Source organism: Lynx canadensis, chromosome C2 (assembly GCF_007474595.2).
Source record: "Lynx canadensis isolate LIC74 chromosome C2, mLynCan4.pri.v2, whole genome shotgun sequence".
Classification (NCBI taxonomy): domain Eukaryota; kingdom Metazoa; phylum Chordata; class Mammalia; order Carnivora; family Felidae; genus Lynx; species Lynx canadensis.
Window position 1 is genome coordinate 95,563,649 of NC_044311.2, and position 27,236 is coordinate 95,590,884.

A 27,236-nucleotide genomic window follows, 5' to 3' on the forward strand; every position below is an offset into this window, starting at 1 on the left:
GCAGTGGACAAAGTCTGTCAAACTAAATAATTTGTTTCTCTCTTTTTTGACTAGTCTCTGGTTTTCTTTTTAATTGGACCTTCTTTCCTATAACATTTCCTACAACTACCTAATGATTTATACTACCTGGTGAAAATGGCTACTTTTGACTCCAAGCTCAGAGGTTGCCTTTTTCCAGCTTAGATGATGCATGCTCGCCTTTGACTCTGGTCGATACTCTTGTATTTTCTGTAACCCCTGTTCCTGCCACCTCTTCTGGGTAGAACTTTGAAAGGGGGCTGCCCAGATGAGCTTGTTTTTGGGAAATTTGTACGTGGTTAAAGATATGGGACTAGGAGTAATTAGGGGTAAGAATCTCAGTTCTTTTCCTTTCAGCCTAGAACAGGGAAACGTCAGAGTTTGAAATCACCTCAAAGATCATCCTGAATCTCTTTTGCCAGGATTACTCATCTGTTTAAACATCTTCAATGACAGAGAAAATTGGGTACTGCATCAAGAAGCTGACTTTGTTTTTCATCAGCTCCAATCATTAGAATGCTTTCTTAAATAAAATGTTCATTATTAACTATTCCAAGTTGAATCTAATTCTTATCTTTAAGGTTAAAAGTAAGTCTAATATGTTTCTTATATGACAGCTTATGAAATTTTGCCAAGAGTTCTGATGTATCCCTTAACTCTTTTCTTCTCCAAGTTAAGTATACTTTTTTTTTTTTCTTTATCAAGGTTCTTCATCTTCAGGATATCCATGCACTTCCCTTTCCTGAATTGTCTCCCCTGAGTTAATTCAGTTGATGTCTTATTTGCTGCTTAGAAAGAAACGTACGATGTAGCAACATTTGATCAACCAGAGTAGGCTGGGAAGTCTTCCTCCTCTGTCTTGTATGTGCTCTCTCTAATTATGAATCTTTAAGTCAACCAAATAAACATTCATGTGGCTTTTTGAAGTTTTCCAGAGTCTCTTTATCAGTTTCCCAATCATTAAAATTCTGACAGCCACTTGGGTGTCAGAAAAATAAAAATACCACAAATGGTGGTGTTTCTTTTGTTCTCATAAATGTTCCTAAAGTTTCTAAGTCCTTGATGATGAGTTCCTTGTTGAGGCCTAAATATCTTATTGATATAGGTTGCAGGTTTTTGTGTGTGTGCTGGTTAAGAGAAGTCCTAGAATGAGACCTACCATTTGCTAGTAATGTAAACAGGCAAATTGCTTAAGCTAAGTTTCTGTTTTTTCCCTCTGCAACGTGGGATAATGATTACATCTACTTTATAAGGCCATTAGAGTCAAATGAAACAGTATACGAAGTACCTAGTGTGGTGCTCATGTTAGTGATGAGTAAGCTATGAACTCATTTGGCGTCCTCATAGAAGAAGCACATGATTTAGTCTGACTTCTAATCACTGCAGTTTGGATTATGACCTCACTTTTTGCACAAAATGAGATCCAAAGAATTAAAAAAAAATGCTTTGATGGTCATTTTGTAGTTGATAGCTTATCATGGTGAATGCAGCCTGAAAGAGGTCTTCCCAAGACTAGTGCAGGGACTGTCACACCCTATCATACTTGTCCTTGAGTTGACTTCATGGTCTTTTGGCTCATACCTTAGTCACTCACTTTCCAAGTTCCAGTTTTCCAAGAAAGGAAATGAGCCACACATGCCTGATCCCAACTACAATAATGGGGGCCCATACTGGGCGCAATCATCTGTTAGGAGTGAGCCTAGGCCAGCCCTCAGTAGAGAAGATGACGTCATGAAGTAAGAGCTGTGTGTGGAGCAACTGTCCTCAGAATGGTTGGGGAGGAGGGAGTTGGACAGTGGTTGATTTGTCTAGTATGGTAGTTTCCTTTTCCATCTTCTGGAAGATGATTCTAAAGCTTAAATTGTTTAGGTGATTTCAACAATGATTAATGGTGTGATGGTAAAAGTTTAACAACCAGCTCTCTGTGGGGGAAGAGGACAACACTTATTTCTAGTATTTGCTGATTTCTATACTGTCCATATCTCTCCTATCACTAATTCAAGCTACCAAGGTGAAGTCATTGAATGGGAAGTCAGTGAAAACAAACTCGCAAAAAGATACACAGTATCACACCATTACATTATTGTCAACATAAAAATACATTAGATTTTGATAATGTTAAGACCATAAATAATCATAAAATATAATGTAGTAATTAAAGGGTAATGACTTTTGAATATTTATTACCTTTACTTTAAAGTAATTTATCTAATTGTAAATCTATATATTTTTGTTCTTTATAACAGCTGACAGAATTTTCCAAAAGTTAAAAACTGGCTCTTAAAAGCTTGTTCAACCCAGCTCTAGTATATCACTGTTGCCAAAATGAGACCATTCAAAACTTGGCCTCTTCCCTTATAAACTGATTGGGGAAATTATGTTTTTACATGTGAGCTAATTAGAAGATAACTCAAGACATTATATACTTAAATATCAAATAGGGAAGTGTAAATGAGACATATTTTATGTATTTCAGAGAAGGGGGGGTCGCAGGTGCACCAAAAACCAAGAATGCCTTTTCTACTGTTAGTATCCTTGTTCTGTTTATCCTCAGTTTCCCAGGACATACTCTAGAGTACTCAAACATAAATCCAGACAAATCAGATTCTCCCAGGGTAAAATGAAATAATGTTCTTCATTGTAGTGTCTTCTGAGGATCTCTAATTGTGAGTTGTAACAAATGATTAGAAGATTATTTGGGGGAAGCTGAACTGAGAATTGCCAGATCCCATAAATCAGGTTAATAATTCATAAAGTCTTCACTTGAAGAGAATTATTTGCAGACTGGATTGATAGACTATTAGAAATAGTCAATGACTGTTTGTGGGAGACCTTGAGAAAAGTGATCAGGAAAAGTGGCACTTGGGTTTAATAAACTTGAAGCTGCTCAGATACATCTCGTAACTAATGGATTGTGACATATGTAGCCTGGGCTTTGACCAGCAGTGATACCCAATGCTGTAATTGTCTTGCATATAGAGTGTCTGTTTCCAAAGAAAGTTGTTGCTGTGTTGAGAGAGTAATTACAAAGCTGCCAGAAGGAAGAGCAGTCCCGCCACCAAGCTCACTGTGATTTATTGGGTGTATTTGTACTCTTAAACAGATCTGTCTTTTTCTTCCTGGAATGTTTTCACACTTCAATATGAATCTCTCTTCCCCTGAGCTCACCTCATTTGTGTCTGAAATATTGATCTGGTTGACAAAGGACAGGGGAGTATAAATGTGTGTGTGTGTGTGTGTGTGAGAGAGAGAGAGAGAGAGAGAGAGAGGAGTGGGGGGGACTGTGAGAGTACGCATGTGTACACGTACACAGTATTCAATAACATGACCCTCTCATATTATTTTTATGATCTAGGGAGATTTGGCACAGAAACTGCCCTTTCTCCTTGAAAACTCCACTGATAGTTTCTGCCTTTGAGAAACAAACTTGATTGTGAGAGTGAAAAAGACCTTCAGTCTTCTCTGTGGCATTTGTCCATGGAGTCTGCAATAGAAATGATTTATGAAAGCCCACCAATGCAAGAAAATCATAATCTTTTTGACAAATTCCTTTACTTCCATTGTAGATCAGCAGTTTTCGGAAGGTGGTCTCCGTGGTATCCTAAATGCTAAAAGTCTTCCATCACACAAATGCATCTTGCTAAAGTTGAGAAGAACCTTGGAAGGGTGTAGTTCCCCCTCTCCCTTTTAGAGAAGTAATCAAAAGTTGCTTTTAGTTAACTTAAGCATTTTATCTCCCAGGAAAGATGTCTTCACTTCTCTGGACTTGGAGTCACCAAGGAACAGTAGAAGGTGTTGGTTCACACCAAACCTTTGCTAGACACATCCACTTTGCATCTGCCTCTAATGTTTTTCTCTCTTCTCACAAAGGAGAACAGTTGTGTGCCTCTTCACTTTTTATTGAAATTTTCAACAGAAGCCTTAGAAAAGTTAGTTCTTTTTTGGTGGAAAAAAGAGGCTTGTATTCTATTTGCTGAAAACCCAAGTGGATCAAATTGTGAAAAATTTTATGACAAACTCAAGGTTATAACTCAGGCAGTTGGGTTCAGCATACTTCTGTCAGAAGGAGCTTGTTGACAAATCGTTCTTATTGCTAATCAGCACAGGAAAATAAAATCTGTGGGGAAAAAAAACCCCAACTAAGGTGTACATTGTAGATTCCTTGCTTTCTAAGGAACATAGAAGATGACCATTATTTCAGAAAAGGTTAGTGGTATTCCTGTCCTCAGAACAAAGGCATTAAATAAGTGACCTCTTTTAGTCCCTTCTACTCTCTATAGTAACAGATACTGTGTGATTATGACTCGGTTTTGAAATTCTTTTCCTTTTTATAAACGCTGTATAAAGCTTAATCATTGCAGTTGAACTAACCTAACTTTCAGGCTTGGGTATAGCAGACAATAAGCTTGACAGTAACTTGGAAATCAAGAGACATGGCTTTTAATTCTGGAAAACCTGTACTATGAGGTGGTGAGCATACAGGGTGCCTGGGTGGGTCAGTTGGTTAAGCATCCGACTTCAGCTCAGGTCATGATCTCCTGGTTCATTAGTTTGAGCCCCACATCAGGCTGTCTGCTGTCAGCATGGAGCCTGCTTCAGATCCTGTCTCCCTCTCTCTCTGCCCCCTCCCCAGCTTGTGTGCTCTCTCTCAAAAACAAAATAAACATTTGAAAAAAAAAAAGGATGATGAGTATAGTTTCTTTAAGGAAAAAATTGCATTAAACTAATCCACTGTTTTTCTTGAGGCATTTTATAAGTATAAGAACATTAGATGTACTGTAATTAAGACATTTACATAAGATTTGTCACCCTTCCCCATCAGAGGATTGAGAGAAAAATAGAAATAGCTGAGAAATAGAAAACCAAGTTTAGAGAAAATGTTTTTTCTCCCTGAATGGAGAAAAAGTCATAATGTATTCCCAGGGACAAAATTCCAAGGTTAGTTTGACTTAATACTTGAATAAATGATTTAGGAGTAGTATTATATAGGAAAATTGCCGGTTTTCCAGAAAGATGTGTAAAACCAATGAGCAAACTTAACAAAAAACTTACAAAGCCTGTTTATTCAATGTTTTTTGAATGCCAACCATGTGTCAAGACTTGTTGGGGGGGGGGGGTACAAATAAATAGTTCCTAGTTTTAAGTGGCTTATAGTCTAATATGTGATTAAAACATATTGCTGTAAAACTAGAAGATTAAGCAGAAAGTATTTCCTTTCCCTCCAGAGGAGTTAGGTAAGTAAAATAGTATTTTCAGAGTGCAGAACCTTTACTTCCAGCTTGAGAGAAGAGGAGAGTCAAGTTTACAGGAAGGTGATAACGTTTAAACCTGACCTGTAGACTTCTAGTCTGCATTAATAAAGTACTAGGACGTTCTAAGCACAGGGAACACAACGGCAAATGTAGCGTGGAAAAAGGCAGGCACAAATTATATAAGTGAGCAGTAAGGAATTCAAGTTTTTGTGGTAATTGTTTTCTTGTTAGCACAGAGTATGTGATAAGGACAAGTAGAAAACGCAGTTTGGGTGAAATTGTGAAGTGTTATGAAATGTCAAGTTAGAAATTTTGTCCTTGACCCTGGAGGCTAAGAGTTCTCTACATTTTTCTCCCTTAGCACATATGACAGAGGACATTATAATGTGCATTACGTGGTCATAGCAGAGGTTATATACAAATAACTATAAACTTCTCAAGAAATCATATCATCATATAAGTAAGCGTGATTTTTAAAGATAAGAACAGTCATGAATATGTTTTAATATTTTAATATAAGTCATTCTCAAACATTAGTGTTTTAATTATCAAATGCCAGCAAATTACTTTTGACATATGTCAAAATAGATGACAACACTCTAGTATGTTGAAGTAACTGGCTTAAGGTTTGCTGCTACAGGGCTTGGGAATATTCAGTTTTAAGCATGAAAATGTCATAATTAGAGCAAATTTTTGTAAATACTTTACAGTTATTAGAAGGTAAATGAGTTTGCTAATGGTGAGAGCACAGAGTACAGGAAAACAATGAGACACTATTAAAATATCTAGTCAAGTGATAATTGGGACTTGAACTTGGGAAGCAATAGTGAAAATGGAGAAGAGCCTGGAATTGTGAGCTATTACAGAATGATGCGTCTTGTGACCTATTTGGATTAGGTACAAGAAGGGAGTAGTGTTGGGTGGCAGAAGTCATGAGAACAGTCACAACTTATGTAAAGATTCAAGTGGGAATTTGAGTAGGAAGGTGGTGCTATTAAAGAAATTATAGGGGCACCTGGGCGGCTGAGTCGGTTAAGCATCTGACTTCAACTCAGGTCATGATCTCACAGCTCGTGAGTTCGAGCCCCATGTGGGGCTCTGTGCTGACAGCTCAGAGCCTGAAGCCTGTTTCAGATTCTGTGTCTCCATCTCTCTCTCCCCCTCCCCTGCTCATGCTCGCTCTGGGGCTCTCTCTCTCTCTTCTCTCTCTCTCTCAAAAATGAATAAACATTTAAAAAGTTAAAAAAAAAAGAAATTATAAATTCAAGAGGAAGAACATGTTTAGGAAGCAATAAAGCAAGTTCAATTTGGTATAAAATGAAATTGTAGAATTTAATATACAACAGAAATTCAACAGGCAAATTGGGGTAGAGAACTAGCAATCCAGAGAGAAGTAAAAAGCCAGAGATTGTGATTTGGTAGTCATACATGATGAGTGATAATTAAAGCCTTGAAACTGAATAAGATTACCCTATTTTTTACTCCTTAGATTACCTCCGTTGATAATTAGTTTCTTGGGGTATCATTTACATTGAGAGTTCTAGAGAGGAAATGAATTCAGAGAAAGAGAAAAGAATTCATAGAGTTAGGGGAAAAAAAAGGAATTCTACAAAAGCCAGGAGACCAGAGGAGATCAAGCTGAGAGTGATCCATTTTATGAAATCCTGTGTGAAACTTGAAGAAAATAAGAATGGTGAATTTGGAGAAATCATTACTTCAAAAAAGTAGTTAATGTAGAATCTAAATAACAATGGCTGTTGATGGGCAGGTAAATAGCAAGGGTAGGCTTTAATTTCAAGAAGTTCAGTAATGATTGGAAGTAGTGAGAGAATGCTCCTGAGCATGTATCAGGATGGAGAGACCTCTTTTATAATTTTGGGTTTGAAAAAAGTTTGGAGTGAAGATAACACACAGTAGTAGAATAATGACAGTGGAAGGAGTGTCAAGAACATGCCTGAGTCTAGTGTAAGAGCCATCAAGAAGTGTGGCATGCTCAGGGAAAAGAAGGGATATGGGTAGTTTTGTTAGTTTGGGTTCTCGAAGAAACAGATAAATGGATTTAGATTTGTAGGAGATCTATTGTAGAGACATCTTTAAAGGATAAAGGGAAGAGATGTGAATAGATAAGAAAAGCCTTCAAACCACAGTGTAGGTCTGATAACTGATACAGGAAAGAAAGAAGACAGATTGCATAGGAAGAGTCTCAGACTAAGTACAGTTCCAAAAAAGTTTTAGCCAGACTAATGTGAATTCTTTGGTCCAGAGCCATCCATCTGAGGAGTCCCACATCCCTCAAAAAGGGACTTGTATTGCTCATATTACTACCATCATCATGTTCAGTCTTTGGCTGAAAAATACCTAGGGAAAGGGAGGCCTTGTTATAAATGTGGTGGTGGATTCAGAGGTCAGCATCTAGGACTATCAATCAACTCTACTTTCTGCAGCAGATCTAAGTAGCTCATTGTCATGGCTACCATGTTAGTACAAGTGCATGTGGTTAATTTCAGAAGGATTGGTCAGGGCAGTGATTGGTTATGGTAGTAAATAGTAAGGAATAAGCATTCTAACCAACATGTCCTTCTGATTCTCTGTGTTTAAGGGAAAAGGAACAGATGCTACTGTAGAGTGTTTTATTAAACAGATGATCTTGGAGCATCACAACTCAGATTGTTTAAGAAGCTAGTCTTACAAATAGAAGACTGTCTTTTAAGGTATGCTAGAATGGACAACTGCCATTTATGCCTCAAATATCACAAAGACAACTAAGATGGGAAATGGCAGTTCTAAGGGATTTTCTTGAGACTGCTTATTCTTTCTACAATGGTTAATACTCTTGTAGTTCACATCACAGCTCGGCCGCCTGCTGTTTGTATCATGTTGGATTTGTTGCTTAGTTTTCTTGCTCTCAATTTTCTTCATCTACAAAATGGGAATACAAAGTGGCTTAGAGAGTTGTATTAATTTATATTTTGTGTGCACTTTACTTTTAGTTATAAAAGTGCCATTTCCCTTCTTCTGTTAAAACTTTAGTTTTGGGCCTTGGGTTCTTTCTCCTTCAATAATTGAACTATCAACATTTGATTTCCAACTTGGTCCTTCACTATTATCCACCATCCACCTGTACCATCACTGCCACTGCCAAATCTACCATTTCTTTCTTCTGTTCTACTATCATCATCTGTTTTTTATGTGCTTTTGTTATCTTATGGATTCTTTTGGGGAAAATTGCAATGACAGAATAACTTGGATGCTAAATTTCCTTTATGTCAAGCCTATTTCTATAGGACTGCTTCAGGAAAAAGTTATTTGTTCCCAATAGATCAGGGAATCCACAGTGCACAATGGAAAGGGCAAACAAAGAGGAACAGGTAAGCATGGCTTACACTAAAGAGTAAAGAATTAGAGTCCAAAAAAAGATTGAAGTTTAGATTTGTCAATAAGGTAATAAATTTCAGTAATAGGAGTTGAAGCCAAAGGCTAGAAATTACCTAGAAGACTGATTTCCTTAACTTCTATTAAGTGTGGAGTTTATATTTTAAGTTTCTCATGTAGTTCATGTCTCTACTCTGCAAGAAATATACATGGTATAGCAAAAAGTACAGACCAAAGAGAATTGTTTGCAGTCCAATAAAAATGATCAATGAAAATAAGGAATATTCCTCTGAGCATAACAAGATAGTTATTACTCTTTGATTTGGAAATCCAAGGATTGAAAGATAAGACAAATTAAAATCATGAAACATTTATGTATTCATTTATTCTCATTATACTAAAGTCAGAAACTATTTTTATTATATTAATACCTTTTCAAAGTTTATTTATTTGTTTTGAGAGAGAGCGAGTGGGGAGGTCAGAGAGAGAGAGAATCCCAAGCAGGGTTCGCACTGCCAGCTCAAAGCCCAACGTGGGATTCAATGCCACAAATCATGAGATCATGTCCTGAGTTGAGAGCATGACCCAGGCTGAGATCAAGAGTTGGACGCTTAACTGATTGAGCCACTCCGTCACCCCAGTCCTGCTTAGGAAGAAGAAAGCTTATAGAAATAATTAGTGATATAATTATATCAGTGATATTGATACAATACTGAGGGAAGTCATAGAGACAGAGAAGACAGCTAATATTTAAATATCAGCCAAATTTCATGCAGTGTGATTGGCAGTATACTGGTATTCTTTCATTTAGTTTTACCAGTAAACAGATGAGAGAGGTATTACCAAACCCATTTTATACACGAGAAATGTATGGTCTAGACTGAGGTTGGTTAGCAAGTAGTAGGTGGTGGACTTAGTCCTGAAATCCAGTTCTGACTGATTTAAAAATAATGTTTTCATATGCCAACTACTAAGTTAATTTTTTTTCATTATTCAGAGCCATAAGTTTTGAGGATAAGCTAAGTGTGTTTTCAGTTTTGGTCAATTTCAAATCATGGGGTTTAGTAGGACTGCTCACACAGGCCTTTTGCTATCCATCTTAAAGACAAATTGCAGTACCGAATGGACCAGGGAACTAATAAAATACCACATTCTCTTAGTTGTGAAATTCACCATGTAGAAATAGACCCTCTGACCGGATTAGTACAAGAATCATACAATGTATACAATATTTATTCCATAAATATTCATTACGGATGCTGAAGATGATAAAGAGGAAACTAAGATGTAAATTAGGCAGAACCACATAGCATATCAGAGCTTTTAACACATCTTTGGAGGGCAATAAGGACAGATGACTTGAAGTATCATTGCATATGTGCACATACATACAAATATCATTTACCCCCCTGGATGAGACCAGTATAATTTGATTCCAAACACATTTGAAGTTATCTTGACATTTCAAAAACATTCTTGACAAAATTGTCCATATTTATCTGTATGTGAAGCATTTTTCCCATCTGTACCAACCATCCACTAAATGATTTCAAGAAAAGGGAAAAAATTCAGATGAAAAAATAAGCAAAGCTATTTTAAAGGATGTTCGATGAGGAATAAGTGCTGCCTCTTCAGTAAAGACCTCTCTCTTCCTCTTGAGCAAGGCCAGTCTCTATAAGTCCTTTTTAACCCAGTTTGTAAATTGCTGTCAACTCCAGAAATGTAATTTTATAAATTAAAAAAAAAAAAGATGACAGAAATTACCTTACTACTGTAAAAGGAATCAATACATTCTGAATTTTGACTTCCAAGAACATTGTTTGGGGACATGTTATTTACTCTATGTAGGGCTACAGGCATTCTGGATGAAACAGATATCCTGTAATTTGAACCACTTCTGTTAACTGAGTTTTTCTGGTGTAAAGAAATAAGCAATTTTTTTTAATTCATCACTGGAGAAATGTTCTTTTATCAACACTCCAAAAACTTGCTGGGAATATACTAGTCTCTACTAAATATGCTGTAAGACTGAAGATTATTTAAATAAAATGTGAGGGCTGTGTTACCATTCATAACATGTTAATGAATTTCTATATCATATGGACTTTGACCTCTCATCACCGATGTGTCCTTTCTTTGCCGTGTTTTCTTCAACTAAGTAACACTATGAAATCATTGATGGGATCTCTAATAAACAGTTTAGCTTCATCATAGCACAATTCTTGAGTTTCCTAGAATCTTTATACAAAATGTGCCTGAGATAAGATATCACTAAATACCTGGGATCAAGACCTTGCTAAAAAGGCAATTTACTTTCATATCAAAAATTGCCTGAAATATGGTCAGAATATTTATGTTGTGGTATATAATTTGATGACTCTGTCTCTATTTCTAGAAATGTTACTGATTTCTTTGCTGGGCCTTCTAGTTTGAAACCAGTGTTTGGTACATTATTAACTAAGAAATGGATTTATCATAAAAATTCTGTATCTTGGACTTAGTCATTCTTGCTGCCTGGTTTTCTTCCAAAGTTTTTCTGAGTATAGTCAAGACCAGAATTAGTTCAAGAAAGGTGCTTCAGTTTGCTATATCCTTGTGAAATCTCATCTGGTCCCAAATTAACTCTTGCTTATAAAACCTCCCTAGAGTACTGTAAGCACTTGTATGTGTCTTCCTCCACCATTCCCGAGGGCTAAATGTTGTGGATTTCTCAGGTGTGCCATAGGACTAACCACTCTCTAAAACAATTTTACATTTCAAATCAATCTAAACCAGATTGTATCTGCCATGGTGTAAACTAGTTGGCCATGGCCTACCAGAGCAGAAAACAGGATATAATTTTGAATAGCTGTGTAACCTCATGGGAATCCCATATGACTAGAAAGTCATTTGATAGTAGTAAGGTAATTTATGTCATCTTTTTCTATTCAAAGATTTTGTTCTATCACATTTATTCAAATATGACGCCATTGTTTTGATGACTTAAATAGATTCTGGTTCAAAAAGATGTAAATTTCTAACTATGAGTTCTGTTAAATAAATGTCCCTTTTGTATGTGTGCTTTTTAACAATCCTTGACATTACTCAGTAAAAACAGGAACAATATGTACTAATAAATTTGCAAAATCCACTCCCTTTTTTTACTGAAACATAGATACCTATGTCTTAGGAAGAACTCTGTTTGTTGGTACAATATTCTAAGCAAATGTATTAGTTTTCTATTGCCACTATAACAAGTTATCACTAACTTAGAGGCTGAAGATAAGAAATATTTATTATCATACAGTATGTCAGAAGTGTGATGCAGGTCACATTGGGCTAAAATCAAGATGCTGGCTGGGCTGCATTTCTTCCTAAGGAAGAATGCATTTCTTTGCTTTTCCTAGCTTATGGCCTCATTTCTCCATCTTCAAAGCTGACAATAGGGACTCGAAGCCTCTTCATATTACATCACTCGTATCTCCCCTCCTGTAGTCAGACATCCCTCTGTTTCTCTCTTCTACTTCTCTTCCACTTCTAAGGCTCCTTGTGATTATATTAGACCCACCCACATGATTAAGAACAATCTCCCCCTCTCAAGAGCTTTAAATTAATCACATGCAAAGTCTCTTTTACCAGGTAAAATAACATTCATAGGTTCTAATGATTAGGCCATGGATACCCCTGGGAGACCGTTATTCTGCCTACCACAGTGAGCAAGATTTCAGGTAGACTTAAGAGAAACCACAAAGAGCACTTCCCTAAATGATCCAGTTGATCACTGTTTTCCTCCATTAACAGTGAGGCACTGTGTTGTATGCACACTATCACTGTACCTTTAAATATACTGTTGTATAACTGTTGTTCTCTAACTTTAGGACTGATTTTCATCCCTCATCCATTTATGGAAGCACAAGTCCACAGGTTCAATACTTTTTTTTTTTTTAACTAATGAACTTAATTGCAAATGAAGGTTGTCTCCTTAATCTCTTTTGTTCTCAGGCTCAAAGTACATTACTTGCTAAGTCCGGGATGAAGAACTAGAATGGGCTAGATAGACATAGAGGAAGATTTATGGAATGATTTGTAGAGTGTTCACTGAAACATGAGTCATATCTGAATTCCTACTGAACTTTATTTGTGCTTCTCTTAATATCTAGTGTGCTTTCCATGTACCAGATCTTATGATCTTGTTTTAAATTTGATATTAAACTCTTTGAATGCAGAATCACTTAAGAACCAAACTTATCTAGCATATTATTTTATTTAAATTTTGGTTAGTTAACATCAGTGCAATACTGGTTTCAAGAGTAGAATTCAGTGATTCATCACTTACATACAACACTTAGTGCTCATCCCAACAAGTGCCCTCCTTAGTGCCCATCACCCATTAACATTTTTTTTATTGTTAGAGTTTCCATAATAGCCTGTTCTTATCCATTTAAATTTTCAGAACACTGTGATATATTGTCCAGACCACTCCTCTTTTCCAGAGTTTTGAGTGATAACAAATTTGTGCTCATCCTCTTCCTTGAGGGAATTGCAAAATGCTCAGGACGGGCCACTCTTAATCTATTCCATAAACATACATTTTTAGGGTGTCTCACCTATTCCCTGGTCAAGCTCAATTGCTAAGTTTATTCTCCTTGTTAAAAGATGAGGGGTGCCTGGGTGGCTCAGTTGGTTAAACGTCTGACTTTGGCTCAGGTCATGATCTCACAGTTCATGGGTTTGAGCCCCACGTCGGGCTGTGCACTGACAGTGCAGAGCTTCATGCCTGCTATGAGTTCTGTGTCTCCCTTTCTCTCTCCTTGTCTGCTGCTCATGCTGTGTCTCTGTCTCTCAAAAATAAATAAAAATTAAAAAAAAACATTAAAAAAAAGATGAATCCTTGGCAGATTTGCTCTCCTTGCTGGGAGTGGATGATATGGGAGCAATTTCATGGTACCCTCCTGTCAACCTTGCCTTTCAAGGCCTCTGCCCCCGGGGAGACATCAGAGATAGGAAGGCAATGGAACAAGAGAGGGGAGCAGGACTGGCTCAGACTTCTCTAAGCATTGGTAGGAAAACTCTGTTGTGGAACTCTATTCTGCCAGACCAAATGTCTGTTGTTAACATACCTTTCACCATTTCAGAAAAAGAAAACTTCAAAATATATACTTTTACTCGTCTGCCTGGAGTCAATGCAAATAAAAAAAAGTTAAAATGGGGAAACATGAATTGAGGTGTACAATTGAGTACACCCAGAGGAAGACTGGCTGTGAGTGATTTAGAGCATAGAAAACACTTAGGAATCTTGCTAAAATACTGATTCTGATTCAGTAGGTCTGGGGTGGGATGTAAGATTCTACATTTCTATGAAGCCTCAGACAATGTGAATTCTGCTGTTTCTGATATCACATCAACAAAGATTTAGAGCAATATGTACTCCATTTTGTGGTGATAATAGGACCACCAGTATACAAGGAGATAAGATGAACAAGGATCTCTAAACGTTGCTGTGACCTCAGTATTACAGGGTAAGGAAAACATGCATATAGCTATATCTGAGGAGTGTATTTGAGTTCCCCCCATGACGACCCAGGAGTAGTATGTCTTGATGGCTATAGCACAAGATTGAAAGTGAGTGCTAACTGACCTCCTGATTCATTATATAAGCCCTATATAAGTCACTTTATCATCCTAATTTTCCTTTTATTTCTAAAATAAGAATTCAGATACTTGTCCCAGGCTTCTTTCACAGATGCTGTAAGTATTAACAAAGGACTACTTTTAAGAAAGTAGATACAAATAGAAGACATTATTACTACTTGCTGTCATCTCTTTTCTACTTACCATCTAACTCCCTTCTTACCACTTATACATGATTTATCTTTAGCCCATGTTCTATTTTCTTGGTATTCTTCTCATGTGACCATGTGATATATTATTGAAATGCCCCAACTTCTTTTATTTTTAATTATATATTAACCAGGTTCTGACTTCATTCTTCTCTGTATTGAATCCTGGTCCAGGCATGACACTGACAAAAAGGATTCCTAGAGCTCAGAGGAAATTTTGGCAAATGACAGTTCTCTTTTAGGGCTGTTAGTCTTAATGGAATATTTGATAAGATGGTAATAACCCCTGAGATCCTTTTATAGCAAACCCAGAGGCGAAATATATATATATTTTAACAGTCTCCATGACTTTTATTTATTCATTTCAGTTTTTAGTGAGGTCATTTCTTGGAGGCATTTCCCATTGACCATTTCTTCAAACATGCTAAACATACATGGTCAAACTGTTGATATGTATAGACAATCTTTCTTCATATGTATGATTCAGTGTCAGTTTAAAGCTCATTTCCTCAGCTCCCATTTAGAAGTGGAAAACTACTACCATCCTGTAGCATATCTTCTCTGATGATCTGTAGAATCAGCAATTTGATTCCTCAAACACGTATTCTCACCTATGTATCATCTATTTACATTCTCCATTTTGATTTTCTTACTCAAAGACAACTTGTACCTCCATTCCAGTATCTGATGGTTCAGGTGTATTTCCCCCTAGCGAAAAAAAAAATGTTTCTTGTTCTTGTCAATTATGTACAACAGAATATAATTCTTCATATATTTCAAACATAAGTTCACTGTTTAACAACATGAATGGGCAGGCAATATAAACATTTGGGAGATAATGATAATAACAATAGTAAGTGTTAAGTTATTCAGCTCTTCATTTTTCCAGACTCCATGCAAAATGCTTGACACAGGAGTTCTAATTTAATGCTCGCAAAAATCGTGTAAGGAAATTAATATCCTCATTTTGTAGATGTTGACACTAAAGTTTAGAAATCCTAAGCAATACTGCTTATGGTCATAAAAAATAAGTCACAGACCCTGTACTAAGAAATAAAACATTCTCATTCTAAAGCCTGTGCACAATTTTAATCACCACACTAGATTATTTTGGCAAAAGTTGACTAACTCTGGGTCTGGACATTGCCACTGTCCAAACGGAAAATACATTTGTGTCTCAGGTGAAAGGCCTTTTAATGTTCAGAGTGCCATTTTGAGACCTTGATTCAAGCTGAATTGTTCTAGGATCCACCTATATCACATGTGAAATTAATAGTAAACCTGTTCCATTACACCATCAACTTTAATTAATATGTTTATAATAATACCTTGGAATTTATTTAACCAAAATAATAATTTCATTTAACATAATGACTTGATGCACAGGCGGCACTGAATTGCAGCATCCCTGCTGCTGTTTCCAGGACATTTACCATATAGCTAATGGGAAATCACCTTTCTGATCCTGCAACACCTGTTAATGTCTAGTTTCACCTCAGAAGCCGGATCTCTTTATGTGAAGTTAGGCAGCTCTGGTGAATTAAATAGGGACCAAGTGAATTATTAATTATTTTAATAGCATTGTTATGGTTGCTTTGTTATTAAAATTTTTGCAGTGCTGCAGTAAGAGTTTCATAAAGCACATCCTTCATAACCTTTACAAAGTGTTTTGAGGACCCAAATGATCAGTGGTGAGTCTGACATAGGCCAGGCAGACTTTGGATGTCTTTACACTAAGGGATATCCTTTTTAACTTCAAGCTTTCTCCTTTCTGGAGCCATTATGAGTTGTAGTAGAAAAGTCAATGATCCTCTCTGCCTTATCCCTTAACTTCATTTTCCATGCTTTATCAGTAAAATAAGGACTATTCATATTTTTAACAAGCGAGTAAGAACCTTAAGGGGTATCTTCAAATATCCCTTAGCAGAGTACTTTTGTGGGGAAACAATAAGGGATCAAACTCAAGTATGAACCATGGATAGTTAGAAAAAAATCTCTTCCACTTAATTGAGGTGAACCAACTGAACTAGGTCAACTGATTGATAAGATGGCAAATGTAGGGGGCCTGGGTTGCTCAGGTGGTTAAGTGTCCGACTCTGGCTCATGGTTGTAAAATGGAGCCCTATGCTGGGCTTGGTACTGGGTGTGGAGCCTACTTGAGATTCTCTCTCCCCCTCTCTCTTAGCCCCTCCCCTGCTCACACTTTGTCTCTATTAATTTATTAATTAATGAATGGCAAATGTAGCAGAGACTGCTAGTTGTCCACTAAAATTCACGTTCTCCTTCCTCCCTCATGTTAGAGTTGGGTACATGACTGCTTGTTTACAGCCTATTATTTCCTAAGTATTTCCCATCCTTCCTTTCCGCAGTTAAGTCCTTAGAACATGAGTGGAAGTGATAAGTGCCATCCTGTAGCATAGGCCATGAGATAATGGTTGTGTTTCCTTCATGTTCTCTCTACCCTCTTCTCACAAGCAAAACATAGAAGTGTCCATGACCTCATGTCAACTTAGTAGATGAATATAGGATACTAATGGCAAAGTAACAAAATGGAAGGAACTTTAATCTTTGAATGATGGCAAATAGCAAAGCTCCCCACCAACTTGGACTACTTACCTTAAGACTGTTCTGTGAGCAATTAACAAACTTTTGTTTTTTAACAGCACCTTAGATTTTCCCTTAAGTATGACTAAAATAACCCACACCATTTGTTAAAATGAATTGAATCTAATACTTGTTTACAACATAATATCTTATGGGAAACAAATATACTTAAATAAGTCTCATGAAAATACCAAGAGATTTTAAGGGAAACTACAGCTAAGATGAAAAAAAAGCTGTTAATCTGATGTAGTCTGTAAGCTGCTTTCAAGGAGTAAGGCATTCCAGCATATCTCAGAAAGTACAATTAGCAAGAAAAAAAATGTATTCTGTTATAGAAAGCATAAAACTTAGTCTTGATGTATGGACCATAGCCTCATCTGGTTAAAAAGAAAATATTTAACATGACTTTGCCTCTGCAATTGTGAACCTCAATAATTATTCGAATATTTCATGAGCAATTATTGCATGCTAAATTCTTGTTAATGCTGTTAATTTCTGAAGCTGTTTCGTATTTAGTGAAATGACCTAGCTAAGCTTAACATATCCCAAATAACTTATGGTAAAGCAAAATATCAATGCAGGACATAGATATCCAAGGTTCCAATTATTGTTGAAAATGGTATTTTTGTGAAGTAGAATAAGAACACCTCTTATCTTCTGTGTTCATTTTTACTGATAATAAGTGTTAGTAGAGAACATGTATAAGCATGTTGGAATGGTTTGTAAAAGAAGAACAAAACTACATAAGAAATATAATTGCCAAAAAAAGAATTCTTCTGGAGAAAGGGGTTGCTTAACATTTTATATTTCCTTAGGTCCAAAAAGGCAGTGACATCAAACACTAGGTTGGTTTTTGTGCCAATTATTAATGACCAGAATTAAAAAAAAAAAAGCTGTCAACACTCCATTGGTATGTGGAAAGAGGAAACCATTTCAAAACTCACTGAATATCAGGTTTAAAAAGGTAGAAATCTCAGGATGGTGATCTTTTCTACCCTTTCCCACAAATGCTATGCTAAGCTTAAATGGCCAAATTGAATGCATGAAATTATCTATGAGCATAACCTTGAAGCAAAAGCGAAGCTGAAGTTCAACAAATATTAAATGAATTTGAAAAGTATGAATGGGAGTTGAAATTATTGAGAAACTTCCTTGAATGTACTTAAGCCATTGATTCTCTAGATCTTGATATATGGGTGCTAGATTCTCTATCAATAGGGAATCTTTTAAAAAGATTATCAGAAATCTCTTTAGATAAGTGAATAATCCACAATATTCTTGTTTAAATTTACCACTTAAATTTAAATTTAATAAAAGATCAACTTCTATGGATAACTCCTACTCAGTATATCATACTATTTTCTCAGTAATGAATACAAGCAGAGGTCAAAGTAGCTCCTCTGAATCAGCCTTATTAGATTTCTGAAATTCCAAAAATATAGATAAGGGTAATAATTGTACATGTTACCATGTTGAGTCCATTACATTTGTCTAAAAAAGCAAAAAGGTTATCAAAGAAGAGACTTGGAGTCAGAACAGAGTATTACATAAAATGCTATCTTATTTATATAGATATCTTCAAAGACATTTGAAAAGATAGAATGTCCCCCTCATCTAGGCCGATAGAGAAAAATAGGCTATACGTTGTGGTCTGTACTCTTATTTACATACAGAAGACTCCAGTCTACCTTTTTAAAGCATAAAATAATTTATTAGAAGACAAAGCTATCTCCAAGCTGTTGAGAACCCTAAAGAAACAAATTCCAGGCTGTACTCCCAAGAATGACTTTTAAAATCACACCATAGAACTAGGTCATCAAGTGAACTGCTATCTTTGCTATGATCTAGATTCTGGAAAGCTGCTGAATCAGGAAGCTACCCACTCAATTAGGAAGCTGTTATCACAGCTGTCGGTACCAGAACTGCCCCCAGTCTGCTTTGGTCAGGAAGTAGTGATTTTAGGAGGCTGCCACTGAAAATTAGTAGATCTAAAACCATGCTTATTTTATTTATTTATTTTTTTTTGGCCAGAATCCTTACCAAAATATGGGTACCTTGTGCCTTGCCCTTTCAGTGTTTCACAGTCTCTAATCAAAGTGTTACAAGTTCATGATCTTCATGATACAGGTAACAAAAGGTAGCTGTAAAGGAGCCCAGGGAATATAGCCACCACCACCCCTTTTTTTTCAAGATTTTCAGCTTCTGTCTGCCAGGATGTTATAGGGATAGATATTTAACAAGCCATTCATTGTATGTGCTACAGTCCCTTAGGACAGGGACTTTAGTGTAGATCTCCTTATTTCCTGTTCAAGTTTCCCAGTGGGCTCTATCATAGATGTGGCAGGTAGATAGATCCTTTGAGGTAGGAATGAGTATCTCAGGAACTGAATGCTCAAGAATATTATTCTTGATGATGCCAGTGAATAATTTAATATTAGAGTATATATTGAGTTCTATGATCTTGATAATTTTAAAACTGATTGTCTTGTATTCATCTTATTCAGTCTTAGCAGAGACTGAAATGTTCACAGATTCCCATGAAACACACATTTCTTTTGAAAGTTTTATAGAAAATGGTGTGATTTAGCACTGTGAATAATGATGTGTATTTTTGCCCAAATGAATTAAGTTAACCCCTATTTCTTTAGGTCCATGTTAATTGTCAGGCCCTATGAAGCAATAGCTAAAAAGATATGGTGCCTTCAATATAGGAAATCACAACCTCATTGGACAGATTCCAGTTATAGGACTTCATAGTAAAGTAAAAAGATGAAGAATACTCTTTCCTGAAATCCTGGTAAAACTGCAAATATCCTCTGGCACCAAGCTTATAGTAAGGAAGTCCCCTGGGCCCCTATGTGAAGTGCTTTTTCTTTTTTTTTTTACTATGGCAGTCTCCACTCTGATTTAAGGGATTATAATTTAGTCATGGCTCCAGACATAGGCAGAAGGATATTGATTACTTTAGTTTTTAAAAATGGTGCCATAGTACAGTATCTCAAACTTAGTAGAATGTTAGTCTCACACTTCCAGCCATTAAAAGATTCCATTCTGGGTGCATGACTAACTGGAAAATATGCTTATGTATCCATATTTTCCCTTCACTCATCTACAGAGTTTAAGGTAGTGTTGTTTTGCTTCCATTATTTTTAAGAGAGTTTATGAATTGTGTTCAGCCAAACATGGTGAATTGTCATCAGTTCTCAATTAATGTTTGAGGAATGTGATGTTTGTTATGCCTATCATAACTACTTTATATGATTCATTTTTTCCAGCACATTATATCCTAATATATTGCCATTATCATTTCAGCTCATTGTTTTGTATATGGTAGTTCAATAAAAATATATTTCAGCAATATTTTAAAAATGATTATTTATTCCTGGTGAATGGTATGCAGGGTTGGTTTGACCTCAGGTGGTTGGATGTGAAGGTCTGGGGTTACAGAGCCTCCTGTGACCTTTAATGAGATCAGTAGAAAGACTTTGCTGGCAATAAGGACCTATGTGTGTTTATATATATCATCCTCAGATATCATCTTTTCTGTGACCGTCCCTAACTGTGATGCTCCATTTCCTTCCTGGCCCACAGGCATTGTGTCTCAAAATCCATTTGATCCATTGTGACTGTAATTATTATTTCTTTCTTTTTGACTCAGCTAATTGTATTTGCAGTCTTTTCCTCTTCTTTGCTTTGCAAAAAAGTCCCTCAGATGGTGTTTAACAAGAGTGCATATAACAAGAAACAAATTGTTCTTGGGAGTGCTATTTACCTTTTTTATTTTCTGCTTTGTTAGCAATGACACAGAGGTTTATTAGCAAGAAACAAATTAATTACAAAGACAGCCAATCCTACACACACACACACACACACACACACACACAGTAAAGAACACAACCAAACCATCTTCTTCTGAGAAAGAATAAAGGTGTAAGAGGTATCTTTGGGGTAAAGGGGCTTATTGTTTTATCATTATTTGATTATACTATATTCCAAGCAATTGGTGTGGTCCAGTAACATAAGGGAATTCTATATTTTTTTCCTGTGAAGAAATGGAGCCAAACTTGCAATACCTCACAAATGTGATGAGATTGAGCTCCACAGCACTGCTATTGCCTCAAAAATCTAATGCATCAGAGGAATATCTTGGATTTTGAATAGCAGATAAGTACATACAAATCTTGGATTAAGAGGATCGATCTTTGCAAAAGTTCCAAGACAATGGCAGAAAAACTCAAAAATATGTGTGCAAAGATTAGGGCTCTCTGAGAGGGATTGTTCAGTGTTGAAATGCACACCTTCCAGTCAATGTTGAACTGAATTCCCAGAGAACATTAAATAGAAATGTAATACATCCCAAAAATCTCAGCTGGAAGGGGAGGGAGTACCATACAACTAAAAAACAAACAAACCAACAAAAAATACAACATTGCTAATATTAGGTGATCTGAAGAGTCCCTCTCTAACTAGGGATCGCTTTAGTCACTAGGAATAAGACCTTGAATTACTCTCATGGTAATTCTCTCCTAAACATTTGAAGGGTACATCCCATGAAGAGTAGAGAGAAAGAATTTGAAATGTGCTAGATAATTCCATAGTAAGAAATTCAATAAGCTAGTATACAGAAGAGATAATAGAATAAAAACTATTGACTCCTAGCCATGATGATTCCTAGTAGAAGTTGCAACGAAGAAGATTTTGCCTCATTATAAGGAAAAAATATGCTAAAAATTAAAACACTCTTCGATAATGAAATGACTTTTCTTATGAAGTGATGAGCTCTTCTTCACTATAAAGATAAAGCAAAGACTAGATGGCTATTAAATATCCATTCATTGATTTATTCATTCATGCATTTATTTAACAAATACTTATCCGGTCCTTGCTTACGTGTCAGGCATGTTAAGCTAGAAATATCAAAGATAAAGTCAACTCAAAAATTTTATGGAAGTTCTGAGTTTAGGGAAAGAATTGGAAAATAAGGCATTAATCAATAAAGTTTGAAGCAATTTTAAATGTATGTGTCTTAAATCCCTGAATTGTTTACACTTGTAAAACTGAGATGATTTTCATCCAATCCAATCCATGTGTTGGAGTAAAATTCCCAGTCTTCTCTCTTGTGGCTCCCTCTTCCTTTTTACTTATTGTTCAGTAGATATATTTTTTTTAGACAGATTGAGTCAGGAACATTACTTTGGTGTTCTTGTTTGCATGGGAAGTTGTCAGGCCTGATCTGACCTGCCTTTCCATCAGGATTATAAAGGTGACGGATAGTCAATTTCAAGGATTCATGATCCATTTTACCATGGTGCTTCACCTTGCAGCTAAGTAATACAGCTGTGATAAAATCAGCCATAATCACTGCATCTTACTCAGCCCTGCCTTGGCTATAAATACTAGTTTCATAACAACAAAAAAGCAAATGAAACGAGAAGGGAAATTGAAGAAAGATGAAGGCAAATGTGAAGGTTTATTCATAGTGACTAATGGGAGAATGTGTTTATGGTTTTTGCCCTATCCATTTTTTTGTAGAGAGAATGGAAACATCACACATTAAAGAAGTTTGCTTGCAGTTGATTCATCAAAATCAATTATAAGTATTTTATCAAGCATTCATATGCATTTAGAAAAATTATTTTTAGCACTATACACTTGGAACAGACAGTTAAACAAATCCCAGCCAGGAAGGCCTTATAGTTTAACATACATATACGCATATGTGCGTATACATATAGCAAACCTCTTTTGGGGGGACAGATATAGAGACGATGGCATAAACACTAAATATGGGGAGAATTGAAGAGACTGATAAAGAAGTCTTGGAACCAAAATTGTTTACTCATTCATTGTTGAGCCACACAGTGTTCTAGAAGTGAAAAGAAAAACAGTGATAGAAGCAGAGAAAAAGCAAGCCCTCAGAAAGCTCACAGTTTAGAGAGACAGAAAACAAAACAGCTACAGCAAGAACAAAAACTATATATATATATGGAATGATGGGAGAAAGAAGAAAGATGGAAATGATGGAAATATGGAATGATGGAAAAAAAGAAAAGAAAGAAAAGGAAAAAAAAGAAAACATACAGAGGAGAAAGATGTAGAAATAATCAGGCATGCATATATATATGCATATATATATATATATATATATATATATATATATTTCTATATATATATGGAATGATGGAAAAAAAGAAAAGAAAGAAAAGGAAAAAAAAGAAAACATACAGAGGAGAAAGATGTAGAAATAATCAGGCATGGGAAATTTTTCAGATGCCCTCTGAAGGTATTTTAGACACCTCCCTGATAGGTTGATAGTTGAATAAAAAATATTGAAATAAGTTAAGAATAAGTCATCCAGATACTTGGGACATGAAAGATCAGGTTCAAAAAAACTAGGGCAGGAGTGTGCCTAGTATGTGTGAAGCCCCATTCATAATATTTAAGGAGGCTGGTGAGGCCATTGTGGCCTGAGTAAGGAGGAGACAGGGCCAGAGGGGCAACAGCAGTCGAGATGGGAAGGGCCCTTAGAACTCTTCAGGAGGCCTGGAGCTTCTGCTCTCAGTGAGATGGTAAGCCACTGGAGTCTTTTGAGCCTATCAATCATCAAAGTGGAGATATCAAATAAGGAATTAGGTCTTTGAGGTAGGATTCCAAGGGAAAGGTCTAGGTTGAGATACCCTAGGTCTATAGAAAAGAGAAGCCCAAGACTGAGCAGAGTACAGCAACATTTAGAGATGCTCTTCTGGAATTTGTAATTGGCCAGCTTTGTATCACTAGCCCCTGTGATTCTAAATTTCTTCTTTCCTTGGTTGAGCTCTAACATATAAGCATTCCAGTTCTGCAGATGGGGTGGAATAATCCCCATTATTATTATTATTCCCGTTATGCAGGTGTGGAAATGGAGGTTTTGAAACTTGAAGAGTTCTTTTTTAAATTTTTTTAATGTTTATTTACTTTTGAGAGAGACAGAGACAGAATGCAAGTGGGTTGGGGCAGAGAGAGAGGGAGGCACAGAATCTGAAGCAGGCTCCAGGCTCCGAGCTGTTAGCACAGAACCTGATGTGGGGCTCGAGCTCACAAGCTGTGAGATCATGACCTGAGCTAAGTCTGATGCCAAACCGACTGAGCCACCCAGGCGCCCCATGAAACCTGAAGACTTCTGCAAGATCATACATTGAGTAAGGTTTGTTTCATTTCAAAGCTGTGTCTCTTTAATCAAAGATAACATTGCTGTGATGATGTTCCTTCTCATGAGCTAACACTCATAGTCCTGCTAGTGATTCTCTCTTGTTTTTGTCAACAAGAATTACTTTTGCACTTCAACTCTACTCCCACCCACACCCCTTTAGTACTATGAAAGATCTTCACCTTGAGATTGCATGATGTAGGTTGTTAAGTGGGGAGCGGGGAGGGATTCTAATGAGCAAACAGAATTGGATTCAAATGTATTTACTAGCTGTGTGATTGTGGGGAACTTAACTTCTCTAGTCCTTTCACCTGCCTAAGTAGTATTTAACCACAAGAGAATGCAAGGATTAAATAAGAGCATACATGTATAGTACCTGGTATAGTGCCTGGAACAGGGTAGAATTGCCAATGCTGCTCTTATCTTCATCATTATTATGAACTGCCTCCTACCTATTCACCATTGTCCCCAAATACTGTGCCCCACCTGCTTGTACTTTGTCTGCTATGAAAAGCTGAGTTTACCCCTTCCACTGCCTTCCAAAAATCTGCCACTCCCTACCTCAGGCACTTTCCAGATCTTGGTCTTTATGCAACTCACACTTTTGCTTCCCATTATGCCTTACATTATGGCATCCTTCATCTTGCATGGAATTCTAAGTGCATTATAAATCCTTGTAACAAAACCATGAGGCAGACTGACTTGGTTATAGAACACATTACAGGGAGAAGCAAGGTCTTTGTCATTATTTTTTTTCAATATTGAATATTTACAGAATTTGTGTTATGTATTGGGTACTCAAAAAACATAACACACAGCACCAGCATTACCACTGCCCTCTGTAAGCATTTATTTTGAACACAAGTCTCCTAAATCTCACATCACTGAGCTGAGTGTCCCTTCCTTGCCACTATACCTACACACCCAATAAAATAAATTCATAAAAAATGTGAATTGGGTAAATAATTTCCAGAAAATATATTTTATAGCTGTTTATTTATCCCCAGTTCATATTGGATTATTTTTATTAGACAGAATATATATGAAATTAATGAAATTGTTGCTGAATTATGAAATTAGACTTCTCATGCTGCAGTTGCCTTTTTTCCTTCAGTATTCCCCAGGCTGCTAGACTGTATTTCACTCTTCTGTTCTTTGCTAACTTTAAGGGTTAACTATCAATCCCCTAGGCCTCTCTCTATTCCATCCACTTGCACTATGTTGTTTGTTTTTTTCATATACTCTCTGGTAGTCTATCTGTTTTGAAATGTATCATTGCCCTCTGCTATCTTCCTCTCCATTTCCCTCAGGTTTCCATTTCATGTTCCAGTTTGTTTTATTTGGATTCCCTCTACCCGTTTCTCCTCCTTTCTGATGTCACTTCCCCACTGGCAATCTCTACTTCTCCTTCCCTGCAGCTCTTTCAGTATTCAGTGTCAGAATCATAATGACATAATATGTTTTAAAGATCTCTGTAAAGTGTAATAGGCTAACAAATGTTATTTGCTATTTTACTGTTTTATCTTGGAGAGGAGCAAGGTGAGAGACAGGAAATAAGGGGTATAGAGGAATAGGTATATCTTTGGGAAAAGTAAAAGGATTACTACTGGATTTAGTGACTTGGTAGGAGCAAAGCAAAATCTCCAAATACATTGCTCTGAAGAGTGAACGAAATTTCTATGTTGGATGGATGGATGTAGATTTCAGGAAGCCTTCAAAAGTATTTGTATATGAACTTGAAAATAGCTGGTAGGAGGGGCGCCTGGGTGGCTCAGTCTGTTGAGCGGCCGACTTCGGCTCAGGTCATGATCTCGCGGTCCATGAATTCGAGCCCCGCATCGGGCTCTGGGCTGACAGCTCAGAGCCTGGAGCCTATTTCAGATTCTGTGTCTCCCTCTCTCTGACCCTCCCCTGTTCATGCTCTGTCTCTCCCTGTCTCAAAAATAAATAAAATGTTAAAAAAAATTAAAAAAAAATAAAATAGCTGGTAGGCACCAAAATGGTCTGTCTACTTAAGACAATTGATAGAAAAATATAAACGTAAAACATTGGTAAACAAGATGAGTTCTAAACCTCTACTGCTGAAGCAGGAGGAACTGGAGAGTAATTGTAAATCAGTAATATGAACCCAGTGTATTTTTATAGCTAAAAAAAGACAAATTATGGGCATTACTAGAAAAGTTACAAGAAACCAAACCAAAATGCCTCTATGCAGACCTTGTTGCCAAAACACATAATACACAGGATTGAGATGGTGAGATTTAGCATTCCTAAATTTAACCAAATAGTGAAGAAACAGCCAAATGAAAACAGATTCTTTTTTCAGTTTAGAAAGGCAAACACCGAGACAGATTGCAATATGAGCATATGAGATCAATAAGTGTATTTTTTTCACACAGTGTGTTTCATGGAGCAGTAGTTACACTAGTAGTTAATAACTAATTTGTGTAAATGAGAATTGTTTGTATTCCAACAGGATTTCTCAGAGAGTTTGATATTCTAGAATTTATTTTTAGTGTACAAGAAACATGTGGTATACTTGGTTTCCCAGCCTTATTTGACCATGGAATCCCTTTCATATATGTAGAACATCTTACAAGACCAGAGTTCAAATGACAGCCTTTAAGAATTCCCCCCCCCCCCCGGGGCACCTGGGTGGCTCAGTGGGTTAAGCATTTTGGCTCAGGTCAGGATATCACGGCTTTGTGGGTTCAAGCCCCACATGGGGCTCTGTGTTGGCAGTGTGGAGCCTGCTTGGGATTCTCTCTCTCCCCCTCTCTCTGCCCCTCCCACTTGCACTGTCTCTCTCAAAATTAAATAAACAAACAAACTTTAAAAACAGAAATTTTTTTTCCCATGTTAGAGATAACCTCTTAAAGTAGGAAGAACAAGTGCCTAGATTTACAGACAGCCTGGATTTATGAAAGCTGAAAATTAAGTAAGTCCAAGCAAGCTTTTATTAAATGTTTGTATGATCCATACATA